General features: G+C 44.6%; 1 protein-coding gene and 1 pseudogene across 3 annotated transcripts in view; both read left to right on the forward strand.

Annotated features, from left to right (window-relative positions):
• Positions 1–26,157, forward strand: part of LOC126545444 (uncharacterized) — a 244,514-nt gene that overhangs the window by 31,213 nt on the left and 187,144 nt on the right. The window lies entirely within an intron of this gene.
• LOC140215330 (uncharacterized) lies at positions 5,664–25,394 on the forward strand (annotated as a pseudogene).

Here is a 26,157-nt window from a genome sequence, read left to right on the forward strand (position 1 = left end):
TCCTACGACACTAACCATTGACGGCGTTGAGTTCACTGAAGCCGACCTAGCGGACAAATTGAATAATCATTTCCTAACTTCTGGTGCAGCAGGTCAGACAAATAATACAACAAATGACTGTGAACAATACATTTCTTCTTCCTGCTCGCAATCTTTTTTCTCCTATTTGCTATATAATGTTTTGTAACACTGATCAGTATTATTTGCTCGTTTTAACATTTCCATGTTCTCACGCATTATTAATGATATATTATGTATAAAGTGTAACAATCTTACTTCTTTGTATACTTGATTGCTTGCTGCATACATTTTGTTCCTTTTCTTGTTTCTACATTGTTGCACTGTATTTTCATGATGTTCCACCCCCTGAGTAATGTACGGGTAGGGGGGCCTCTGTCAGGCAGTTGCATCTGCCTTTAGCCCCTACATCCCAGACAATGTATTGTCTAAATAAAGCATTCATTCATTCATTCATTCATTCATTCATTCATATATGTTCAACCAAGCGATTGTCTTATGCTGGGTACCAGGCTATAAAGGTATAAAAGGCAACATAGCTGCTGACGAAAATGCTACGTCAGTGAGTTTTAGTGACATAGATAATAATGCCCCCATACCTGCCACAGACCTAAAGTCTTTTCTATGGCGTAAACTGAGGAGTCATTGGCAAGGAGAGTGGGATACACAAACATTGAATAAGCTACACATTATAAAAGCAAAACTAGGGAGTTGGATAAGTGAGAAAACAGCGCGGTACAAGGAAGTACTTATTTGCCGATTAAGAATAGGACACACTTACAGTACTCGCCCCTACCTCTTGACTGTGGGGCATTCTACGACTTGTAGTAGGTGCCGCAATAGCCTGACAGTTCTCCATGTTCTTATCTAGTGCCCTGCAATAAAAACAGAGAGGAAAAAGCATTTCCCTTCTGCATATCGGGAAAATATACCTCTTCACCCTGCATTTTTTCTCAGCGATGAACCGCTTTTTAATCTGCAAATAGCCTTAAATTTCTTAGTCGGAACTGACACCCTGAAAATAATTTGGCCAGGAAATTTTAACATGGAATTAACAGCCCTTGTATTCGAAGGCATTATGAACATTGTAAATAGCCAACCGGGAACGCGAGTTTTTCGGACGACAAGAGACAAGCAAATGCGACAAGTGGATCATATGACACTCGGGGTCTCTCGGTAAGCGCTGAAAAACTTTTCCCTTTTTTATTTTTACGCACAAGTGTTAAGCGCTGTTCAAATTCAGCAAAAATATTGTCACGTGGTAGTGACGTTTAAGAAGGCAGCAAAACTGTGATTAACGAAAAAAGCATTTTATTTGGCGAACTTGTGCCCTCAAAAACAGGCTACACTCAAAGTACGACGGTAGCGGCGAACACACTCGGTGATCGTCGAAAATCTGATCAGCGGGTCAAGCACGTCGGCTTTTATAGATCAGTCGTCGAATGTTCCAGAGTAATCGCTGGGACCTGCATGCCTTCCACAAAGTTCTACGCCATTCGCGTCGCGCATACATGCAATCAGATTACACAAGGTTCGGCGACAACAGACAGCGGATGGAACCATCAATAATATTCCAGAAACTTCCGACACATGCAAGCGCATCCTGCACTGTGTGATAACATTTGTTAGGCGGTGAAACGTGTCGCCCCATAAAGAAAAGTACATGTGTCAATATATAGTGTACCTAGGCATGCTCAAGACCACGTGTATGCGTAAGATGTGGGAAACAAGAGGCTAGGACAACCGAGAATTGACACTGTGTCGTGCAACCTATGCCAATCAGCAAAAACCCGCAAAGGGCAGACAAATTAGCAGATCTCTTACGCATATAAGGCCCTCTGGGCCGTACTTATCGGCGACAAGATAGCCTAGCCGCCTGCAGGATTATCTTACTGAGCTATGTCTTATGCTCGGTTACGGTAGTCAGAAGTTCAGATCCCTCTCCCCCCCCCCCTTTTTTTTAACGATGGTGTATCTGCGTATGACATCCTCCAGTGCACTATATCTGCAGGCTTGGAGTGGTGCCTGACACCGGCGGAAGATGCCGAGAGCGAGTGGGGCTGTACTAATCCAGGTACAACCAAATTAGGAAGGCCCACTAAGCTTGAACAAAGACACTCCCTCACCGGAACAGGAACAGGCCTCCCTGGTGCAGTATTCGGCCATAACCTCCCTAACGAGATGATCTCAATGAACCAATGGCCCTCAGTTCCCAGCGGCTGCGGAGCACCTGACCAAGGCGGTAGTCAGACTTGCAACGCAGCAGAGGGTGCTAAGAATACCTGGGTCCGGACAGGCCGCCAATGGAAACTGACCCTTGGAACGTTTAACACCCGAACCCTCTCGAGTGAGGCAAGCTTAGCAGGACTCTTCGAAGAACTATCAGACATTGTTTGGGATATTATCGGCCTTAGTGAGATTAGAACTGGTGAGGCTTACACATTGCTGAATGTCCTCTGCTATAGAGGTCTTCCGGGTAAGAAGCAATATGGGGTAGGATTCCTAATTCATAAAGACATAGCGGGCAACATTGAAGAATTCTCCAGCATCAACGAGAGGGTAGCAGTAGTCGTAATCAAACTTAATAAGAGGTATAGACAGTGGCGTAGCAACAGGGGGGGCCGGGGGGCCGTGGGCCCCGGGTGCACGAGGTCAGTAGGGGGGGGGGCGGGGGGTGTCATATACGTCTGAGGACACCCGAAAATTTTTTATATCGTCGCCTTCCTCGACTACACCCGGGGGGGGTGACAGAAGAGGTAAGGGCCCCGGGTGCCAGACGACCTAGCTACGCCACTGGGTATAGATTAAACGCAGTACAAACATACGCTCCAACGTCCAGTCACGACGATGAGGAAGTATATCAGTTTTATGAAGATGTTGAATTAAGTGAAGGAAAAGCAGGCAGGTGAACAAGCAATTGGTAACTACGGTGTCGATTCTAGAAACGCTAGAGGTGAGATGCTGGTAGAATTTGCAGAAAGGAATAAGCTGAGAATAATGAACACTTTCTTCAGAAAACGTAGCAACATAAAATGGACCTGGAAAAGGCCTAATGGTGTAACAAGAAATTAAATTGACTTCATACTTTCTGCTGATCCCAGCATAGTGCAGAATGTATAAGTGATAGGTAGGGTAAAGTGCAGTGATCATAGGTTAGTGAGGCCTAGGATTCACCACAATTTGAAGAGAGAAAGAGTTAAATCGGGCAAGAAAAAAACAGGTCAACTTAGAGGCAGTAAGGGTAAAAGCAGGCAAATTTAGGCTGGTACTTGCAAACAAATCTGCAGCCTTAGAACAGAGAGATGATGATGGCACAGAGCTAATGAATGAAACCATAACTAGGCTTGCTTCAGAGGCAGCAATTGAAGTGGGAGGCAAGGCACCAAGGCAACCAGTTGGCAAGCTCTCCCAAGTAACAATGGACCTAATAAAGAAACAACAAAGAATGAAAGTGTCCAACTCAAGAGATAACATAGGATTCGCGGAACTGTCAAAACTGATCAACAAGGTAAAATAAGTGATATTAGAAATTAGAATGTGAGAAAGACTGAAGAACCCGTTAAAAATGGGCACAGCCTGAAATCAGTGAGAAGGAAACTTGGCATAGGACAAACCAAGATGTATGCACTGAAAGATAAGCAGGGTAACATCATCAGCAATCTGGAAGGTATAATAAAAGCAGCGTAAGAATTTTATACTGACCTTTACAATACCCAGAGGTATACATAAAGGGCAACGTTAAAGAACTAAAAAATTATAGGCCCATTAGCTTACTCCCAGTATTATACAAAATATTTACCGAAATAATCTCCAATAGAATAAGGACAACACTGGACTTTAGTCAACCAAGGGAGCAGGCTGGCCTCAGGAAAGGTTACTCTACAATGGATCACATCCATGTCATTAACCAGGTTATCGAGAAATCCACAGAGTACAATAAGCCTCTCTATATGGCTTTCATAGATTAGGAAAAGGCATTTGGTTCAATAGTGATATCAGCAGTCATAGAGGCATTGCATAATCAAGGAGTACAGACTGCTTACGTAAATAGCATGGAAAATATCTACAGAGGTTCCACAGCCACTTTAATTCTACACAAGAAAAGTGGGAAGATACCTATAAAGAAAGGGGTCAGACAAGGAGACACAATCTCTCCAATGCTATTCACTGTGTGCTTAGAATACGTATTCAAGCTATTAAACTGGGAAGGCTTAGGAGTAAATATCGACGGCGAATACCTCAACAACCTTCGGTTTGCCAATGATATTGTTCTATTCAGCAACACTGCAGACGAGTTACAACAAATGATTGAGGACCTTGACAGGGAGAGTGTAAGAGTGGGGCTGAAGATTAATATGCAGAAGACAAAGATAATGATGAATAACCTGGCAAAGGAACAAGAATTCAAGATTGCAAGTCAGCCTCTAGAGTCTGTGGAGGAGTATGTTTGCCTAGCTCAACTAATCACAGGGAACCCTGACCATGAGAAGGAAATTCACAGAAGAATAAAAATGGGTTTGGTCGCATACGGCCGACATCGTAAGCTCCTGACTGGGTGCTTACCGTTATAATTGAAAAGGAAAGTATACAATTAGTGCATTTTACCAGTGCTGTCTTACGGCGCAGAGACTTGGAGGCTGACAAAGAAGCTTGAGAACAAGTTAAGGACCGCGCAAAGAGCGATGGAACGAAGAATGCTAGGCATAAGCTTAAGAGACGGAAAGAGAGCGGTTTGGATCAGAGAGCAAATGTGTATAGACAATATTCTAATAGACATTAAGAGAAAAAAATGGCACTGGGCAGGTCGTGTAACGCGCAGACTAGATAACCGTTGGACCATTAGGGTGACAGAATGGGTACCAAGAGAAGGGAACCGCAGTAGAGGACGGCAGAAGACTAGATGGTGCGACCAGATGAGGAAATTTGGGGTTGCTAGTTGGAATCGGTTGGCGCAGGACAGGGGTAATTGGAGATCGCTTGGAGACGCCTTCGTCCTGCAGTGGACATGAATAGGCTGATGATGAGGAGGAGGAGGATGATGTATTCAAAGGCCGTCTTGATGCTCTAGTGTAACTTTTTTCATTTTCGTATGTTTTTACCAAAGCACAATTGCCATCATCCACATCCCTAACTAATCAGTGTCATTATTTTAGTACTTATATATTTTACGCCATTTACAGCGACAGTTTTTAGGCCTTATACAGCCATGTCACACCTACCATGAGGAATTCATTCTCCATGCCATTCACAATACACCCTCAAAATTACCATTTTTCATGGCGCTCCTTGGCCATAACTGGCCCTTGTGCCACTAAAAACACTGAACACACTCGACAAACAGTAAAGTAGTGCAAGGGAGAGGAATTCTGCATGCTTATTACACATGTGGTACGATGTTTAACTCAGCTAGCAAAAGATCAGGTGGCTACTCAGATGCTAAATTCATGTGAACAAAGCTCGCTTTCTTGAGTCAAACGAGTAATTTCAATTCTTGTGAGGCTATCTGGAATGAGGGAAGCAAAGTGCGACACCTCAACCCACAGTCCGCCAGGTTGCGTGCCTCCACGTGCGACACGCAGCTTTGTAATGCCTTAGTCCTACTGAGTCGCTACCCTGACAACCGGCATCCAAAAACAACACTCAAAATGGGTGCAAAACAGGCAGCTGCAAAGAGGCATCAGCTATGTGAGGGGGTCCTACTTCGCTTCGTGCACACGGCATCCAAGTTGATGGCACTCACTGTCCTAGATGAGGTCGGAGTGCCAGGTGCCAGATGCAATACCAGACAGCTGTTGGTGGCACCCATGGCCCCGCGGCCACCTGGCTCCCCAAGCCATGACTTCCAGAGTCAAAGAGATAAAAGAAGCTATTTACAGTCTATTACAATACTATACAATCTCTACAATCTATACTCTATAATCTATACTATCTATCTATATATCTAATCTCTATAATCTATACAATTGATACAACCTACTACTACGATAACAAACTCGGACCACCCACAATGCTTGCATACTCACTCGTTTTACACGTGCCAATGCTCTGCAGGTGCTAAGCCTCGCTCTCCCAGAATGTAGAGCATGTGGTTTTTGTACCGACAAATGTTCTTCATAACACTTGCGAGAAGGCTTAGCTTGTTGAAAAGTTCAAACGCTACAGCACCGTCACCTCGCTCAAAAAAGCATGCTGTCAACGCTAGCGATCAAAATCCACACAGTGCCTATGTTTCGGTTCAAACAAAGGTTATCTCGAACCGAGCAAAACTGCCCAAACTATCATTCAATGCCCCAAGAGATCTACTTTGGGCAGCCAGATGTGGGTTCTCACACATGCTCTTGGGACAAAGGAACGACAACATAGTAGTGCAAACAATCACAAGAGCATTTATTAACCTTTCATACACTAACGCCTGCTAGCCAAATTTCTATCCACAGAACATGCCGATGGGCACGTGACAAATCTGAGAAGTCCGACTCACCGCGTCTGGATATCGATTGAATATGTTCACGCCATGCTGGACACCAATGTCTGGTCATTTGCGTGTACGGTCATGCGAACGGTGGTGCGTTCAAACGATCGTGTTCGTCCATTCTGGTGTCCTGCTCCTATGCCTTGCAAGACAATCTCTCAGAAGCATAGATTGGCATGCACGCGGAACGTCCGCACCGCTTGCCGACCCTGAGCCAAAGAGGAAGAGCCTACTCCTTGTCACGCCCGACTAAACCCGCTGATAGGTGGTGCTAGCAGGGCAACACTCGCACCATCTCTCGTAATGTGCTGCTACCACACCGACCGCTGCCAGTGCTTAGCTATGGGAAGAAGCTAGATTACAGGAGACACGAGAGCCATGCCGGGAACACAACATCAGGGAATGTGTTATAGTCAAGGATCCCCTCAAGCCTTAAACTCCCCATTTAGTTGTTCTCTAAGCTGCAGCTAGGCTGGCCGCTTCCACGACAGGCGTGAGTTAGTGTAAGTACCATTAACGTATTTCATTGTTTTCTGGCCGAAATCAGATAAAATAGCATCGGCGCGCCATCTGACGTCGAGCGTCTGGTGTCGAGACATCACATTGCGTATGCGCGTCCTTTTTCGCTCGCAGCCATGCCCTTTTACTCATCATCATCATCATCAGCCTGGTTACGCCCACTGCAGGGCAAAGGCCTCTCCCATACTTCTCCAACAACCCGGTCATGTACTAATTGTGGCCATGTCGTCCCTGCAAACTTCTTAATCTCATCCGCCCACCTAACTGTCTGCCGCCCCCTGCTACGCTTCCCTTCTCTTGGAATCCAGTCCGTAACCCTTAATGACCACCGGTTATCTACCCTCCTCATTACATGTCCTGCCCATGCCCATTTCTTTTTCTTGATTTCAACTAAGATGTCATTAACTCGCGTTTGTTCCCTCACCCAATCTGCTCTTTTCTTATCCCTTAACATTACACCTATCATTCTTCTTTCCATAGCCCACTGCGTCATCCTCAATTTACCTAAGTAGAACCCTTTTCGTAAGCCTCCAGGTTTCTGCCCCGTAGGTGAGTACTGGTAAGACACAGCTATTACTATACACTTTTCTCTTGAGGGATAATGGCAACCTGCTGTTCATGATCTGAGAATGCCTGCCAAACACACCCCAGCCCATTGTTATTCTTCTGATTATTTCCGTCTCATGATCCGGATCCGCCGTCACTACCTGCCCTAAGTAGATGTATTCCCTTACCACTTCCAGTGCCTCGCTACCTATTGTAAATTGCTGTTCTCTTCCGAGACTGTTAAACATTACTTTAGTTTTCTGCAGATTAATTTTTAGACCCACTCTTCTGCTTTGCCTCTCCAGGTCAGTGAGCGTGCATTGCAATTGGTCCCCTGAGTTACTAAGCAAGTCAATATCATCAGCGAATCGCAAGTTACTAAGGTATTCTCCATTAACTTTTATCCCCAATTCTTCCCAATCCAGGTCTCTGAATACCTCCTGTAAAAACGCTGTGAATAGCATCGGAGAGATCGTATCTCCCTGCCTAACGCCTTTCTTTATTGGGATTTTGTTGCTTTCTTTATGGAGGACTACGGTGGCTGTGGAGCCGCTATAGATATCTTTCAGTATTTTTACAAGGCTCGTCTACACCCTGGTTCCGTAATGCCTCCATGACTGCTGAGGTTTCGACAGAATCAAACGCTTTCTCGTAATCAATGAAAGCTATATATAAGGGTTGGTTATATTCCGCACATTTCTCTATCACCTGATTGATAGTGTGAATATGGTCTATTGTTGAGTAGCCTTTATGGAATCCTGCCTGGTCCTTTGGTTGACAGAAGTCTAAGGTGTTCCTGATTCTATTTGCGATTACCTTAGTAAATAGTTTGTAGGCAACTGACAGAAAGCTGATCGGTCTATAATTTTTCAAGTCTTTGGCATCCCCTTTCTTATGGATTAGGATTATGTTAGCATTCTACCAAGATTCCGGTACGGTCGAGGTCATGAGGCATTGCGTATACAGGGTGGCCAGTTTCTCTAGAACAATCTGTCCACCATCCTTCAACAAATCTGCTGTTACCTGATCCTCCCCCGCTGCCTTCCCCCTTTGCATATCTCCCAAGGCTTTCTTTACTTCTTCCGGCGTTACCTGTGGCATTTCGAATTCCTCTAGACTATTCTCTCTTCCATTATCGTCGTGGGTGCCACTGGTACTGTATAAATCTCTATAGAACTCCTCAGCCACTTGAACTATATCATCCATATTAGTAATGATATTGCTGGCTTTGTCTCTTAACGCATACATCTGATTCTTGCCAATTCCTAGTTTCTTTTTCACTGCTTTTAGGCTTCCTCCATTCCTGAGAGCATGTTCAATTCTATCCATATTATACTTCCTTATGTCAGCTGTCTTACGCTTATTGATTAACTTCGAAAGTTCTGGCAGTTCTATTCTAGCTGTAGGGTTAGAGGCTTTCATACATTGGCGTTTCTTGATCAGATATTTCGTCTCCTGCGATAGTTTACTGGTACCCTGCCTAACGGAGTTGCCACCGACTTCCATTGCACACTCCTTAATGATGCCCACAAGATGGTCGTTCATTGCTTCAACACTAAGGTCCTCTTCCTGAGTTAGAAATGAAAACAGGTCAGGAAACTGTGCTTGCGAAGTTAACGGAAATTACTACAAGACAATGTGAATTAGAATCCAAAATTATGGGCTTAATAGAGAAGACAAACAATGTAGAAGGTCGTATTGCTCGGGTGGAAAAAATGGAAGATAAATTTATGGCTAAACTAGACGACTTGGAAAATAGAAGCCGTAGACAGAATCTGGTCTTTTTAGGGTTGCCTGACAGGGAGCATAACGAGACGTGGGAGGCGTCTGAAAAACTAATAAGTGGAATATGCAAAGATGTGATGAAACTTGATGATATTTTGGTTGAACGGGCTCATCGCGTAGGCGTTTTCAGAGAAGGCAAAAACCGGCCCATAGTAGCATGCTTTTCAAGGTAGAAGGCTAGAGAAAATGTCTTTAAAAACGCTCACAGAATAAAAGGCACTTCGTACAGCATCTCTGAAGATTTCAGCCGAGCCGTACAAGAAAAAAGACGTCAGCTTTGGAATTATGCGAAAGAAAAAAGAGAGAACAAAGAAAATCGTGTTCACTTAAGTTATGATAAATTGATCATCAATGGGCAAACGTTTGTCTGGGATAGCGATATGCGGATGCCGGTTCCACTTCAGGTGCACGCGCGACTGGACAGAGGCAAATGACACATTCTGAATCCCGTTCCTCCGAAAGATAACTCAGCACGTTGCTCGCAGCCTGAACGGCTCTCTGTCCTGCTTGTAAATTGTCGCAGCATAAAGAACAAAGTCGATAACTTCATGTCTTTAGTAGCCACTGTTAAACCTCAGATTGTGATGGGCACCGAATCATGGTTAGACAAGGATATACCTGATGTAGAAATCTTTCCGCCTGGTTTTACTGTCTATCGGAAAGATAGGCATGGACATGGCGGGGGAGTATTCATTTTAATATCAAATGCATTGTCAAGTACACAAATTTTATTTGAAAACGATTCTGAGTCTGTATGGTGCCTTGTGAAATTGCCTAACGGAAACAATGTAGTGTACGGGACATTCTACCGCCCACCCGGCAACAGCGACTCATTCGGATTGCTGTCTGAGATGCTATCTCTCCTGCCTAATAGCGTATTTCTAGGGGGGGATTTCAATTTGCCAGACTTCAACTGGAATGCCGGATGTGTGGCTGGTAATAGGTCCTGTATTTACGCAGAGTTCGAAGAACTGCTCGGATTAAATGGATTGCAGCAGTACATACTGGAACCTACGCGAGAAAATGCAATTCTAGACTTAGTACTTTGCAATGAGCCGAACATAATATCAAAAGTTACTGTTTGCCCAGGTATTAGTGACCACAGGGCAGTTGTCATAGAACTTAACATACAGCGAGTACGGATGGCGCAAATTCCGCAAAGAAAAGTGTACAGCTACGACAGAGGAGACTATGCTGCTATCAGGACCGAACTTGAAAATTTCTTTCCTGCTTTCCAATATATAAAAAAGCTTTGTGGTCAGCATTTCGGGACAAAATACTTAAACTAGTCGAAATTCATGTTCCATGCAGGTACCAGCGGCAACGAAAAAAACAAAAACCTTGGTTTAACGTAGAAATACGTAAACTTATAAGGAAAGCAAGACAAACGTATAAAACATTTTCTGCCGACACCAGTCTGGCAAATCAGAAACGCTTGCAAGAGATAAATAAGCTATTGAAAGCAACAATTAAATCTGCCAAAGATACCTTCTTTGTTAAATTAAACAAGGACTTGAGAGAAAACCCAAAATCTTTTTGGAAATATGTAAAACAAAATCGAAAAGAAGACATATCAATACCATCTTTAACTGTTGACGGCAAAACCATGACGTCGGACTATCGGAGGGCGGAATGCTTCAACAAGTACTTGCAATCTGTGTTTTCGCTATTACCTGCCGGGGAGACTTCACTTTTGAACAACGCCAATCAAGGCGATATGACGCCAGACATTGAATTTGATGTTAGTGGCGTCGACTCTTTATTACGGCATTTAGATGACACAAAAGCAATTGGACCTGATGGAATATCCCCAGTGGTCCTTATAGAATATCATAGCATCATTTCTCCGTATTTAACGATCATTTATAAGCTTTCCCTTGAAACAGGCCTCATTCCCCAAGATTGGAAAACGGCAAGCGTGACACCAGTTTTTAAATCGGGCGATAGAAAACTCGGAGAAAACTATAGGCCGATTTCACTAACGTCAATATGTTGCAAAATATTCGAACACATTTTATATAGTAACATATCTGCATTCCTTGACTTAAACGCTTTTTTACACCTTCCCAGCACGGATTCCGAAAAGGTTATTCCTGCAACACACAACTAATAGAATTCCAGCACTTCTTATCTAAAACCATTGATAACAATAGTCAGGTAGACGCGGTGTTTATTGATTTTCAAAAAGCTTTCGATATTGTGTCCCATAAGCTCCTAGATGTAAAGCTTGCTGCATTAAATATAAACGAAAACGTTCAAAATTGGATACGAAACTACCTAAATTGAAGAACCCAGCCTGTTGTCCTAAACAATGTTGCATCTTCACCAATAACTGTTTCTTCGGGCGTTCCTCAGGGAAGCGTACTGGGCCCCTTGTTATTTTAAATCTACATAAATGACATTGTCGAACTAATTCCATCACCCATAAAACTATTTGCTGATGACTGTGTGATTTACAGAGAAATTACCACTGAAGATGACATAGATACATTGCAAACAGATTTAGATTAGGTAGCGATCTGGTGTAAAAAATGGAACATGAATTTAAATATAAAAAAGTGCAGTAGCGTAAGTTTTTCCAGAAAATTATCAAAATTTCAGCACCGATATAACATCAATGGCACGCTTATCAACATACAATCGGAATATAAGTATTTAGGAGTCCATTTTACCGAATCACTCACTTGGCATAAACAGATTGACACTGTCATAGCAAAAGCTAGTAGGATGTTACATTTTATTCGCAGAAATTTTAAACAGGCGACACGCGAAGTTAAAGAAACTTTATACTTCTTACATGTTAGAACAATACTTGATTATGCTTGCGTAATATGGGATCCCTATCAAGATTACCTCATTAAAAGACTGGAGAAACTACAGAACCAAGCAGTAAGGTTTGTTTGCAATAATTACAGCCCGTTCTCTAGCGTTTCCGAAATGAAGGCCACTTTAGGATGGGATCTATTACATATGCGTAGGCAGAAGTTAAGGCTTAAACTATTGCACCGAATATATAATAATCAGACAGGTATTAATCGCTATAAGTATCTCCTGGAACCAGATTATATATCGACTCGCTGTGATAACAACAAAAAGATTTCAGCCTATAACTGCAGAACAAACACTTTTTACTACTCTTTTTTCCTCAAATCAATTAGACAATGGAACAGCTTACCAAATGATATAGTAAATGTGTCAAATAACGAACTATTCTATTCAATGCTGTGACGGCGCTCTTGTAAAACAAATGTATGTGTTATATATCTTGGAACCTGCTTGTTTCACGTTACTTGTATGACTTTCTCTAACAGCTATTGTAGTGCTTCTGTTTGTGAGTATATCTGTCCAAAAGCTTCTCTGTATTACTGGTTATATTTTGTTCCCCCCTACGTAATGCCTTTATGGCGATGTAGGTACTCTGTAAATAAATAAATAAATAAAATAAATAAAGCCGAATACCTGTTCTGTAGCTTGATCTGGAATTCCTCTATTTTCCCTCTTACCGCTAACTCATTGATCGGCTTCTTATGTACCAGTTTCTTCCGTTCCCTCCTCAAGTTTAGGCTAATTCGAGTTCTTACCATCCTGTGGTCACTGCAGCGCACCTTGCCGAGCACGTCCACATCTTGTATGATGCCAGGGTTAGCGCAGAGTGTGAAGTCTATTTCATTTCTAGTCTCGCCGTTCGGGCTCCTCCACGTCCACTTTCGGCTATCCCGCTTCCGGAAGAAGGTATTCATTATCCGCATATTATTCTGTTCCGCAAACTCTACTAATAACTCTCCCCTGCTATTCCTAGTGCCTATGCCATATTCCCCCACTGCCTTGTCTCCAGCCTGCTTCTTGCCTACCTTGGCATTAAAGTCGCCCATTAGTATAGTGTATTTTGTTTTCACTCTAACCATCGCCGATTCCACGTCTTCATAGAAGCTTTCAACTTCCTGGTCATCATGACTGGACGTAGGAGCGTACACCTGTACAACCTTCATTTTGTACCTCTTATTAAGTTTCACAACAAGACCTGCCACCCTCTCGTTAATGCTATAGAATTCCTGTATGTTACCAGCTATATTCTTATTAATCAGGAATCCGACTCCTAGTTCTCGTCTCTCCGCTAAGCCCCGGTAGCACAGGACGTGCCCGCTTTTTAGCACTGTATATGCTTCTTTTGGCCTCCTAACTTCACTGAGCCCTATTATATCCCATTTACTGCCCTCTAATTCCTCCAATAGCACTGCTAGACTCGCCTCACTAGATAACGTTCTAGCGTTAAATGTTGCCAGGTAGGGGTCGCTCTTTTTATTCAATCCGTGACGCATTCAGCCTGACGGGGCCACGGTGAGGGTGAAGCGTACGCTGCTCGAGTTGCCCTGATTAAAGAGATAACGTTTCTTGTCTCGGTGACAAATGGTGCCACATACAGCGTTAGTTTGCCTGTTTGTATTTTCTGTTTGGTTGAAATGCCCCGTGTGATCATGAAATACGAATGAGGGCACAGAAAACAAAGAGGCATTGAGCCGAAGAAATCAGTTCATTTAAATCAAATGAGATGAGATAGGCAGGTCACCAAAAAAATAGGCTAGTAGACGAGTCAAAAATAATGCGAGCAGATATCGGTGCAGTTATAGGTTGGCCATAAAAGAACAAAAATGAAAGCTACTTAGTCTGAGGGCACGCAAAATATAGCATTGGCAAAATGTATTATCTGCGTCCCGGACATTGCTGCACAAATTTAGTAGTGGGTGAAGTGACTGCCCGCGGAAATGATCTCCGACATCCTCCTTAGCATCGAACTGTAAATGTAAAGCGAGGCGACATATTCGCTGTCAGATCAAAGGAGATCCCACTCCTCACGAATGGGGTTCCAGAGTGCGTCCGCCGTTGCCCTGGACAAGTTGGGTTTGGACAAAGCCGACTTCATGCGCGCCCACACATTTTCGATGGGGTTTGCATCCGTGCCATTCGGAGGCCACAGCAACGTGCGCACACCAAAGTTCTCAAGCACGTCGGTCACCTTACCAGTCACATGTACGGGGCTTTTGTCCTGCTAGAAAAGGAAACGGCCATCGGGGAAGGGTCCATCCAGCACATATGGGAGCATGGTGTCTTGAAGCAGAAAACTGTAAGATGATGCCGTGAATTTCCCATCAATGCGGACAAGAGGCCCTAGCCCATCTTTGCTCATGGCACCTCACACAGAGACTGCACACCGCCACTTGAAAGAACGCTCTGAGTATAGCCAGGGTGATACCTGCAATTTTAAAAGAACCAGAATGGACAGAAAGAAATATGAAGAAAAGTGATATTGCAGTCGGTAAATGAAAGCTTACAATACGGGTTGTACTACATACACCTTGAAACCATAGCATCGTACAAATAACTTGAAACACGTGTATTCGAGGTGCTGCTAACAGAAGTTATTTATGAACATTGATGTTACTTGCCATGTATTTATTTCTCAATTGAGATTAGCAGATAATTTCATTCGTGGGGATAATTTGACAACTCCTCAGTATTATTACAGCCAAGGAAAATTTCTGCATATGCGAAGGAGCAAAATATGTTAACATGACGATAAAGTTCTATCAGTGCCTTAATAGTACACAGTGACATAAAACAGCCGGGCAGAATGACGTTGCCTTCAAATTTTTAGTGCGACACATGTGCCCAATAATAAAACACTAATGACTGCTGAGGTTTTATGTGCCAAAACCACGATATGATTATGAGGGACGCCATAGTACAGGGCTCCGGAAATTTGTAACCCCTGGGGTTCTTTGACGTGCACTGATAATGCACAATACACGGGCCTCTAGCATTTTCGCCTACATCGAAAATGCGACCGCTGTGGTCAGGATCGAACCTGCGTCTATTGGGTCAGCAGCCAAGCACCATAACCACTAGGCCGCTGCTGCGGACACTAATAGAACACTCATCCCCTTTAATACGTGATGCTGCATTGAGTTGTCATGGAAAGCAGACAAACCGTTGCTTCGCGTGGTGAAACTCAAAAACTTATCTGCAAGCTTTCGGACAGGAGGTCTAACGATGCAATTCTTGCTATGTTGTGTGATGGCACTCCTTCAGGCGTTGTGATCGCCTATAGCAAGCATGGAAATCACAACGCGTTCTGCGTGGTTACATAAGTTAACAAAAACACGTGCCAGCAGCGGTGAACGATAGCATTCTGAAAAAAAAAAAAAAGTCTGGCTGCTATGCGTTATCTGTCTGGTCGAGACAAAGCGAGCAGCGTAGGCTTCACACCCACTGCCATGCCCCCAACGTGTCCCCGTCGAACTGAGTGCGCGACGGATTAAATAAAGAAAGCTACCCCTATCGCCAAACACTACATGTAGTCAGCTAGTACATGGCGAGCAATCAAAAGGACATGGCTGCAAGCCTGAAAGGACGCGCACGCCCACCGCGATGTCTTGACCCCAGAAGCTCAACGTCAAATAGCGCAGTGATGCAGTTTTATCTGATTTCGGCCGCCGCTCGCGTGCCCCGGCTTATTTTGCTGCTGGGTGTACATCCCCCACAGGGGCATCTGCATCAGCAGGCGTTTGGTGTGTTGCCACACCATGTACCTGTGCACACAAGGGTTGGACCCTCCTGCGTACCCGCTGTGGTTGCTCAGTGGCTATGGTGTTGGGCTGCTGAGCACGAGGTCGCGGGATCGAATCCCGGCCACGGCGGTTGCATTTTGATGGGGGCGAAATGCGAAAACACCCATGTACTTAGATTTAGGTGCACGTTAAAGAACCCCAGGTGGTCGAAATTTCCGGAGTCTTCCACTACGCCGTGCCTCATAATCAGAAAGTGGTTTTGGCGCGTTAAACCCCATAATTCAATTTTTGACCCTCTTGCGTCTAACCGGGCGTGGCTTAGCAGTGTCCGGGAAAACGGGTATCCTGGGGTGGAGCCGATGCTGGGTGCTTGGACCTTTAAGGCCCCTTAGGCAAAGGCAACACACCTCTTTGGCCTCAGCTTCACGTAGACGGCACCCCCGAACTGACCCACCCGGGGGAAATCGGTAGTTGCGTTTTCCTACTCTTCTCTCCAACCTTCATCTTTCTCCTTCACTTTTAAACTTTCCTATCTTATCCATATTTGTTTTTGCTTCCAATCTTCTGGGCAGCAAGGGTTAACCTTCTGTGGTTAACCAACCTTGGATACACTACATTTGGTTATATTATTGTCGTACAGCTGGCATATGCAGGACCTGCTCTTTCAAGGTCCTGCAGCGTCCCCTCGTTAGGTTCCGTGGTGGCTGACTGGTGCCGCTGACAAATTTTTTATGTGTATTCATGGCAACTTCCTTCCCCCACTTCCTTATCGCCCCTTAAAGCGAGGGCGCACAGAAGATGTCTTTGTTTTTTGGCAATTGAATGCAGAACTTTCCCCGCTTTCATGCAATCCACTCTGATAAACCTGAAAAGACAGTGAGAGAATAATCTCGCCCTTTGTCATCTCGAAATCTCTGACTGAACTTTTTGGTCCCGGTTACAAAGCACCGAAAATGGCTAGTGGTGATCTATTTCTAGAGCTCCGGGGTCAGAAACAACATGAAAAACTGCAAATCTTGTATTCGGTGGGGGATGTTCCAGTAACAGTGACCCCACACTGTACCATGAATACTACCCGGAACGTTGTCTTCGATGTTGATCTGATAGAATTGTCTGAAGCCGAGCGAACTGCTAGAGGGTTGGAATAACCAGAATGTGACCAATGTGAAAAGAATTAAAATGAGGCGTGACCGAAAAGAGATTGATACCAAGCACCTAATACTTACATTTGGCTCATGCAACCCCCCGACACTATCGAGACAGGGTATGTGAAGATTCGAGCCAGACCGTACATTCAAAATCCTCTGCGATGCTTTAAGTGCCAGCAATTTGGCCACAGTTCACAGAACTGCTGAGACCGTCAGACCTGTGTGAAATGCAGTGCTAACGAACACCTCTCTGAATCATGTCAAAACTCTGTCCACTGTGTGAACTGTGATGGGGAGCATGCTGCGTACTCATGGTCCTGCCCATCATGAAAAAAAGAAAAACAAATACTAACAATCAAAGTAAAAAGAACATATCATTCAAGGAGGCACGCAGGCGGGTTTCATACCTGCCCAAGAACAGCTTTGTCAATGTGGCGCATCAGGGGGCGGGGACACAACGGCTTCCGGCGGCTGTCTGGCCCACGTGCAGTGAGCCAGCAGCGATGCCATCCGTCCCCCCGGCGGCTACAACTAGTGCTGTTCTGACACCCCAGCAGAAGGGACCATTGACCTCCGGTCCGGTAGCCTCAAAGGTCTTGTCCAAAGGGTTGAGGCATTCACATCAAACGCAGTGCTCGGAAAAGCGTCCAGCGCTTCTTCATAATCTAGATGACATTACAGAACTTCTACAGAAGCATAAGCCAAAGTTGCTGTGTGTTCAAGAGACACATCTGAAACCCCACACACGGAAACTTTCTTCGTCACTACACCATCTATCGTAAAGACGGCAACGAGGTGAATGTCTCGTCTGGCAGTGTAGCAATAGTTAACGACAAGTCTATAGCTTGTCATCATGTCGCCCTTCAGACGCCCTTTGAGGTAGTGTCAGTTCGGGCAATTCTTTTAATAAATTGCTCACTGTATGTTCCATATACATACCCCCAAATTGTCATCTCGGAAAAAGTGATTTTTATAACCTAATTGATCAGCTTCCAGACTGCTACACACACACAGGTGATTTTAATGCCCACAACACCATGTGTAGAGACTCGCGATGCAACGCGAGAGGTCGTTTCATTGGAAATTTTCTCGTAAATTCCGGTGCGTGTGTCTTCAATAAGAAGGAGCCAAAATATTATAATCATCATAATTCATATTCATCAATAGACCTGTCCATTGGCTCTGCTTCAATTTTCCCTGACTTGCAAAGGAATGGAACCAAAAATTCTTATGGAAATGACCACATCCCTCTAATGTTAAATTTAATACATCAATATGAATGCCCTCCACATGTCCCCCGGTGGAAACTAGCCTCCGCCAAATGGAATAATTTTAAGGAATCTACTTACTTATCATGACATCTTATCACTGATTTCAGCATAGACGACGCAGTAGCGTATTTTACTTGTTTTATACTCAACGCAGCTGAAGAATTCATTCCGCAAACACAAGGTCTCTCATGTAGAAGATGGGTCCCCTGGTGGAATGAGCAGTGCAGACTGGCACGAAAGAAACAAAACAAAGCGTGGGGTTTACTGCGTCACTCCCCGACTGCAGCAAATCTCATAGAATTTAAACTGGTAAAATTACAAGGAAGGCACATACGGAGACAGGCAAGAAGGGCTAGTTGGGAGAGGTTTCTCTCGGACATAACATCCTACACTCAAGAGTCTAATGTATGGAATGGCCTAAGAAAGCTAAAGGGGCAGCAAATCCACCCATTGCCCTTAGTTGATGACCAAGGGATTACCCTGAAAGACCAGGCCAGTGCTCTAGGCGAACACTTTGGGCATGTATCAAGCTCCACACATTACACAAAATCATTCCTTAAATATAAACAAGTAGCTGAACCTAAGTCACTGGATCGTAAATGCCGACTCAATGAACCATGCAACCGTCCTTTTAATATTGCGGAGCCTTGAGTGCATGTAGAAGCTCTGCACCGGGAGCTGATAGAATCTTGTATGACATGATTAAAAACTTACACACCAACACACAGATTACACTTCTGGCACTATTCAACTCTATCTGAGATGCCGGATACCTCCCATCCTCATGGAAGGAAGCTATTGTTATTCCCGTCTTGAAGCTGGGTAAAGACCATTCCTTGGCGGCAAGTTATCGCTTGATAGCTCTTACAAGTTGCCTGTGTAAGCTTTTTGAAAAAAAGATTAATCATCGACTCATATATTTCTTTGAACTGAACAATATGCTTGATCCCTATCAGTGTGGCTTCTGAGAAGGGCGGCCCACAACTGATCATTTTGTGCTCATTGAAGGAAATATCTGGGATGCATTTGTACATAAACAGTTTTTCTTATCAATATTCCTCGATATGAAGAAGGTGTATGACACAACATGGCGTTATGGGATCTTGCGAGACTTGTTGGAAATGGGCATCTGTGGAAATATGCTAAACATAATAGAAAGCTAATTGTCCAATCGTACCTTCCGCATGAAAATCAGCAACATATTGTTGCGACCTTTTATACAAGAAACTGGTGTACCCCAAGGAGGCGTGCTTAGCTGCATGCTCTTTATCGTGAAAATGAACATTCTTCATGCTTCATTACCACCAGCTATTTTTTATTCCGTCTACGTAGGCGACATACAAATAGGTTTCAAATCCTGCAACCTTGCAGTGTGTGAAAGACAAGTACAACAGGGCTTTAATAAAGTGCCGAAAGTCTAAATGGGCAGATAAAAACGGATTTAAAGTGAACCCCAACAAAAGTTCTTGTGTACTTTTCACAAGGAAGAAAGGGCTCATTTGCAGATCCCTATATCGAAATGTATGGGCAATAAATACCTGTAAATAAAGAGCACAAGTTTTTAGGCATTATACTTGACTCTAAACTAACTTTTATTCCACACATGAAATAACTCAAGGTGAAATGCTTAAAAACAATGAACTTATTGAAAGTTTTATCCCACACAACATGGGGCAGCGACAGGAAATGTTTAATGAATCTTTACAAGAGCCTCATTCGATCACGGTTGGACTACGGTGCCATGATCTATTATTCTGCTGCCTCAAGCGTGCTAAACATGCTAGATCCGGTCCACCATCTGGGAATCCTACTGGCCACTGGCGCTTTCAGAACAAGTCCCATTGCAAGTTTGTATGTAGAATCAAATGAGTGGTCACTCCATCTGCAGAGAACATACATTGGCCTAACATATTTTCTGAATGTTCACTCTAATCATCAACATCCGTGTTCTAATACCATTAACAATATGACATGTGCTACACTCTTTGTAATCGTCCCTCTGTAAGACAGCCTTTTTCACTGCATGTGAGGGAGCTTAGCATTCAAATGGATGTCCCTCTCCTCGAACATCGCTTAGTGCCTCCAGCTAAGCTGCTACCGCTTTGGGAGTGGCAGCTGATAGAACGTGATATATCTTTTCTAGAAGTTTCAAACCACGCTCCAGAGATCGAAATCCGAATGCATTTCCTAGAACTCCAGTACAAGCACCCCTGCACAGAGCTCTACACAAACGAATCAAGTCACATGCTGGGGTGTCCAATGCAGCCGTCGGTCCATCCTTCTCGGAATCCGATGTACTGCATCCAGAAACAAGCATCTTTACGGCTGAGGTCTACGCACTATTGTCGGCTATGCAGCATATAAGGAAAACAAAACTCAAAAAATCTGTTATGTATACGGACTTCCTAAGTGCTGTGAAGGCCTTAATGTCATTTTGTAAGCACAAAAATCCACTAATCAATGAACTATATTCCATCCTATGTAAAGCGTATATATGTAACCAGCATGTCATCATATGCAGGGTGCCTGGCCATCGGGGCATCGAGGGTAATGTTCTGGCAGACAAGATGGCCACGCCAATTGCATCGCAAGCTATTAATTTTACTGCTGCAGTCCCTGCCACAGATCTGAGGCCTTTTTAACAAAGGAAACTGCAAAACCACTGGCAATGCTTGCGGGACGCGGAAACAAATAATAAGCTGCACGTAATAAAGCCACAATTAGGTTTCTGGCCCTCTGCAACAAAATCACGCTTAACAGATGTTCTATTCTGTCGTCTCAGAACAGGACACACCTTTGGCACCCATAATTTTCTACTTACTAGAAATGAACCTCCAACCTGTGGTAGATGTGGGGTGAGGCTGACCGTCCTCCACGTCCTCCTGGAGTATCAGGAAGCCGTATCTGAGAGAGACATTTTTTCCTAGCATACTGGCAGCACATCCCTTTTCATCCTGTAACGTTTCTCAGTCCAGAACCATTTTTTGATAACAACACAGTCCTAGGTTTTCTGAAAGATGTTGTCTTACATGTTTTAGTCCCACACATTCGTAGCACTTTCTCTCTTCAGAGGATGCCGCTGCAATAGTAGTATTGTATAGCACATGCCTCCAGGCCCTTGTGTTTCAAGGGCTCTGGTGAGGCAATAGTGCTTTAGCCAATTTTTTCATCTGAGGTGTATATAATAGCATTTTTTCCCAATGCACTTTAAGGTTCATAGTACATGTCATTAGTCATTGCCATAATCTTATTACACATAGATTTTACGCACTGTACAGCCACATCACATCAACTACATAGAACTATTACTTCACTGCAAAGTCACTAACACTGGCATGGCGCTCTTTGGCCATGCCTGGCCCTTGTGCCACTAAACAACACACATTCATTCATTCATATGTACATCACCATCATCATCCCTGATCTTCTGCTTCTTCGTGCACAAGCTGATGCGTTTCCTTTTTGAAATAAAAAGTGCTTGGCAACTTGGTCAGTCTCAGTCTTATAATATTTTGTGTTAGGCTGAAGACTTAAGGGATAACCTCTATAGTACTATTCTGTGATGACTAAGACTAACTCGGAAGAGCGAATAGTTTGTGTTGGCATGTTAACTACAGGAGCTCTTTCTTCAAGTTCCTGTGACCCTCTGGTGGGTCACGTGCCTCAGGTGTGCTGTGGCCTACTGTAGAGTCACATGCTTTTGCTCATTTCTTGGCCACTTATAGTGGTTGGTGTACTGATAAGCATATGTGTTATTTTTGCTTGCCGACTGCTGATCCTGTAACTTTATGTAGTGACAATTGAAAATTAATGTGTACACAGTGTGAGGCAGCACGAGAGTGCGCAAACAATGGGTGCAAGTACTGTTAATGCTTGGGAAATCTTTGCCACACTTTGCAATGACTGCCACCTGCACCTGTGGAGAGCTACCTTTACTGGCTGATTTCTCTTGGTTTATATTCGGGCACTTCTACGACTGTTAGCTACTGGGCCATCTGATTGGTAACCACCTGCTTCTGTTTGCTTGCATCAGCCCTTGTTATTCTTGCCCCTCAGTCCTGTCCTCTTTTACTTCACAAATACAGTAGAACCTTGTTGATACGTTCCCGTTACGTACTCTTTCCTGGTGCCAACATTCGCAATCGAGAACACGAAAAGTGACCCCTTAGAGTTATGCTAATTTTTACCGGTTCATACGTTCCCGGAAAACACAATTTTTAGGCACCAACGTTCAGTACATCGACAAACTGCAATTGTATGATACATTTTCTGGCCGCTAAATCTGATGTGAACAAGAAAAGGCACGAGGCGCGTGCGATTGAGAACAGTATATAGCCGCCCGTCTCACATGAAAATGCTGGTGCGTACACTTTCTTATTCCGGTAGCAGCAAATCTCCGGCCCGGTCGTCGCACGCAGCATTCACAGCTATTGCTGCCAAACCTATTGCGATAAGCATAGTCATCTATCTGTTTTACAGCGCATAGTGCCATTGGTAGCGTACTGCATGCTTTTAGTAGGCGATAATCCAAGCGCGCCAGTATTCCCGGCTGCAGGCAGCGTGATGTGGGCATCACGTTTCGCTTCTGCAGCATCCGGCGTCACCCACCAGCTCGAGCTCGTTTCAGTTTTCCATTGCCCTCTTAAAACACCACGTAACAGGAAAACAACAAAACGCTTCTCGGGCCGCTGGAGCACCACCAGCTCAATGCGCGTCAGCGTCTCATGCCGCAACGATCTGTGTGACACTTCGCATTACGTAGATGACAAAAATAGTTCAGTCTGTCCAATTTTTTTGAGTTACTTCGGATCGTATGTTTTTCCTTGCGATTTTTTCCAAAACATATGAACGAGGTTCTCCCGTACTTCCTCTGTCATCTGCTGCTTGCATATCATCAACTCCCATTTTACAAATTTAAAAAAGGATAAGCCTGCCTCCAAAATGCAGTCACCACCACTTTCGGAGCCTGCATCACACTCTCTACAAATCCGACACAGACTGTCGAGTCTTCAAGTTGCATGAAAACTGAGTGGTTAGCATGTTTCGCTTGCAGCTTCATGTTGCTACAGTGGCATGAGTGATTCCTACTAGTTAGTTTTTTTTTTTTTAGTCTCTCCTCTGTGACGTCAGCTCTGCATGACTGCTATGTCATGTGGTATACAGTGCAGACCACTTATAACGTAACCGCTTTTAGCGCAGGACCAGTTATAGCGTGAGTTTTTTGACCACCAATATATCTCCCATAGAACTCAATGTATAGGCGGACCATTTATTGCGTAGGCACGCGAAGCAGAATACCGGTTATAGCGCAGTTCCTTTAAGCGCACGACCATGACATTGGTGCACGGAGCACAACCTTTTCTCGGAGGTGTTGAGCATGACCCGCACGGTTGCCGGGTGCGCAAACGCGGAGAAGGGGGAGCATGGGCGCGCATGTGGAGACCAGCGGCGAAAAGCAAAACAAATAGGAAGAGAAGGGCGGGAGACTTTAGAGGAAGGAGGGCGAGTGTTTTCGTCATTATAGCAGTGTCCAATCAGGGTGCACGCTGCGCAGAGTGCTGGGTAGAAGCGATAGCGCACTCCCCTCCCTTTTTTTTTCAGTCTCTTTGTAACATTTGTTGTGTGCACGTCATGATCTCGTCGTGTCGTAGTTGTCCTCTGTGCACGTGTGTTATCGGGCTTTTGTCACTATGGCGTTGGCGGTGTCTTCAAGCGGTGTGAGAAAGAGGCATGCCTTATTGCTGGAGACGAAGGAATGCATTATAAGGGACATAGAAAGTAGGCTGAAGAAGGCATCGGGGGCGGCCAAATACGGCGTTTCCAACACAACCGTGTCAACCATATACAAGAACAAGGACAAATTGCGGCAGCAACTGCAGCAAGATTCGTCTTCCCTGTCATGGAAGAGAATACGTACGTAGCTACAAGTACAAAGACGTGGACGCAGCGATCTTCAAATCTTTCCGTGAAGTTAGGGCTCAGAGCATACCAGTGAGTGGCCCCATGCTCCAACAAAAAGACAAGTCCCTTGGTGCTCTTTTAGGCCACGATGACTTCAACCCACTTAATGGATGGATCCAGCCATTCAAGGATCGCCATGGCATCAGCTGCAAAGGGGTGTGCGGTGAAAGCGGTGATGTCAACGACGAGTCCATCGAAGTCTGGCTTAGCTTAAATTGGAAAACCATGCTGTCCACGTATACGGACAGAGACATATACAATGCCAACGAAGCTGGCGCATTTTATAACCTTCTGCCCAACCGCACTTTTGCGCTGTGAGGCGAAGCCTGCTCTGGCCGCAAGGCGCTCGAAAGAGCGCATAACTGTGTTGTTCTGCGCTAACATGGATGTAAGCGACAAGCGCTGCCTGTTTGTCATTGGAAAATCAGCGAAGCCACGTTGCTTTAAAAAAAGCGAGAGTGCCTGCCAGTGACATACAGATCCAACAAAAAAGGCGTGGATGACGCAAGACATGTTCACAAGCTGGCTTTGCAAGTTTGATGAAGACATAATGGCAGAGAAGTGACAGGTCATGCTAATTCTCGACAATTACACAGCCCACAACATCAACCCAAAGTTTACTGCAGTCAAGTTAAAGTTCCTGCCTGCCAACACGACTGCAAAATGTCAGCCGCTCTACCAGGGTGTCATCGCAACTGTAAAGGCACTTCACAAAAAAACACATCTGCAAAAGAGTTTTGCTGAGCATGGAGCAGCAGCAGCAGCCTCTTAAAGTGAATTTAAGGGGCACGATTGATATGGTTGCTGCTTCGGGTGGCAGGTAAAAGCCACTACAATAAGCAAGTGCTTCAACAAAGCAGGCTTCGTGGGCAATGCAGAGGCTCTTGACACCGATGAGCCGAGTGACAATGTTGCCGATGAGATAATCAACACCGATGACGTATGGTCCGGCCTCGTTGAAAGCAAGTTTGTTTCCGCCACAGACACCTTCCAAGAATATGTCAATGCCGGTGAGTCGGAGCTTCCTGTCTGTGAGGAAGCGAGCATGGATGATGCGATCGTCGCAGCGGTGCGCGGAGCTTGCAAACGAAGACGAGGCGGACGATGATGTTGACCCGACGCCAGACCCAGATGTCTTGTGCAAAGACGCTTTGAAATACCTCAGCAAAGTGAAAATGTACTGTGCGAAGAACAGTTTGAGTGAGAAAGCGCTTCAGTGCTTAAGCCTTGTAGAGGACGAAATTGTTCGAAGCGCTGTTAAAAAAAATCTCCAGATGAAAATAACAGCGTTCTTTCGCTGATGCTGCACTTGTCAGGAGAACTTGGTTTCTGTGCTGTGTTGCGATTGTGTTCCATGTGTGTGTGAATTAAATATGTAAGAAATTGTGTTTGAAAGGTGGGTGGTCCGTTTGGCATAGGCAAAAGCCGAAAAAAATGCATGCCTTGGTTATAATGCGGTACTGCTTATAGCGCGGATTTTTACAACTCGCGCGACTTACGTTATAAGCGGTCTGCACTGTATAAACATTTTTCAAAACACCTCAGCAGATCCTTAGAATGTACTCGCAAAGCACAAAGCAAAGCGGACAAAGGATCCCTATATTGTCGCAGCCTAGTAGAAGACGGGAAAGCCGGCGTAGAGGACGTATGGAAGCACTTTATCAGAGCAGTCAACGCGACGTCGTTGTCGTCTCTGTTTTTCCACTCGCGCGCTACTTCAGCGTCGTTCTGATCGCCCGGCACATACCCGCGGCGACCATATAGGATGTGGCATTTGCCCCCCCCCCCCCCCCCCCCCTTGAAAAAAAGAGGCGTCATCCTGATGCACCAACGTCCGAAGGCTGTGCACAAACGGTGCCAAGTTGAGGTCA

This window comes from Dermacentor andersoni, chromosome 1, assembly GCF_023375885.2.
Source record: "Dermacentor andersoni chromosome 1, qqDerAnde1_hic_scaffold, whole genome shotgun sequence".
NCBI lineage: Eukaryota > Metazoa > Arthropoda > Arachnida > Ixodida > Ixodidae > Dermacentor > Dermacentor andersoni.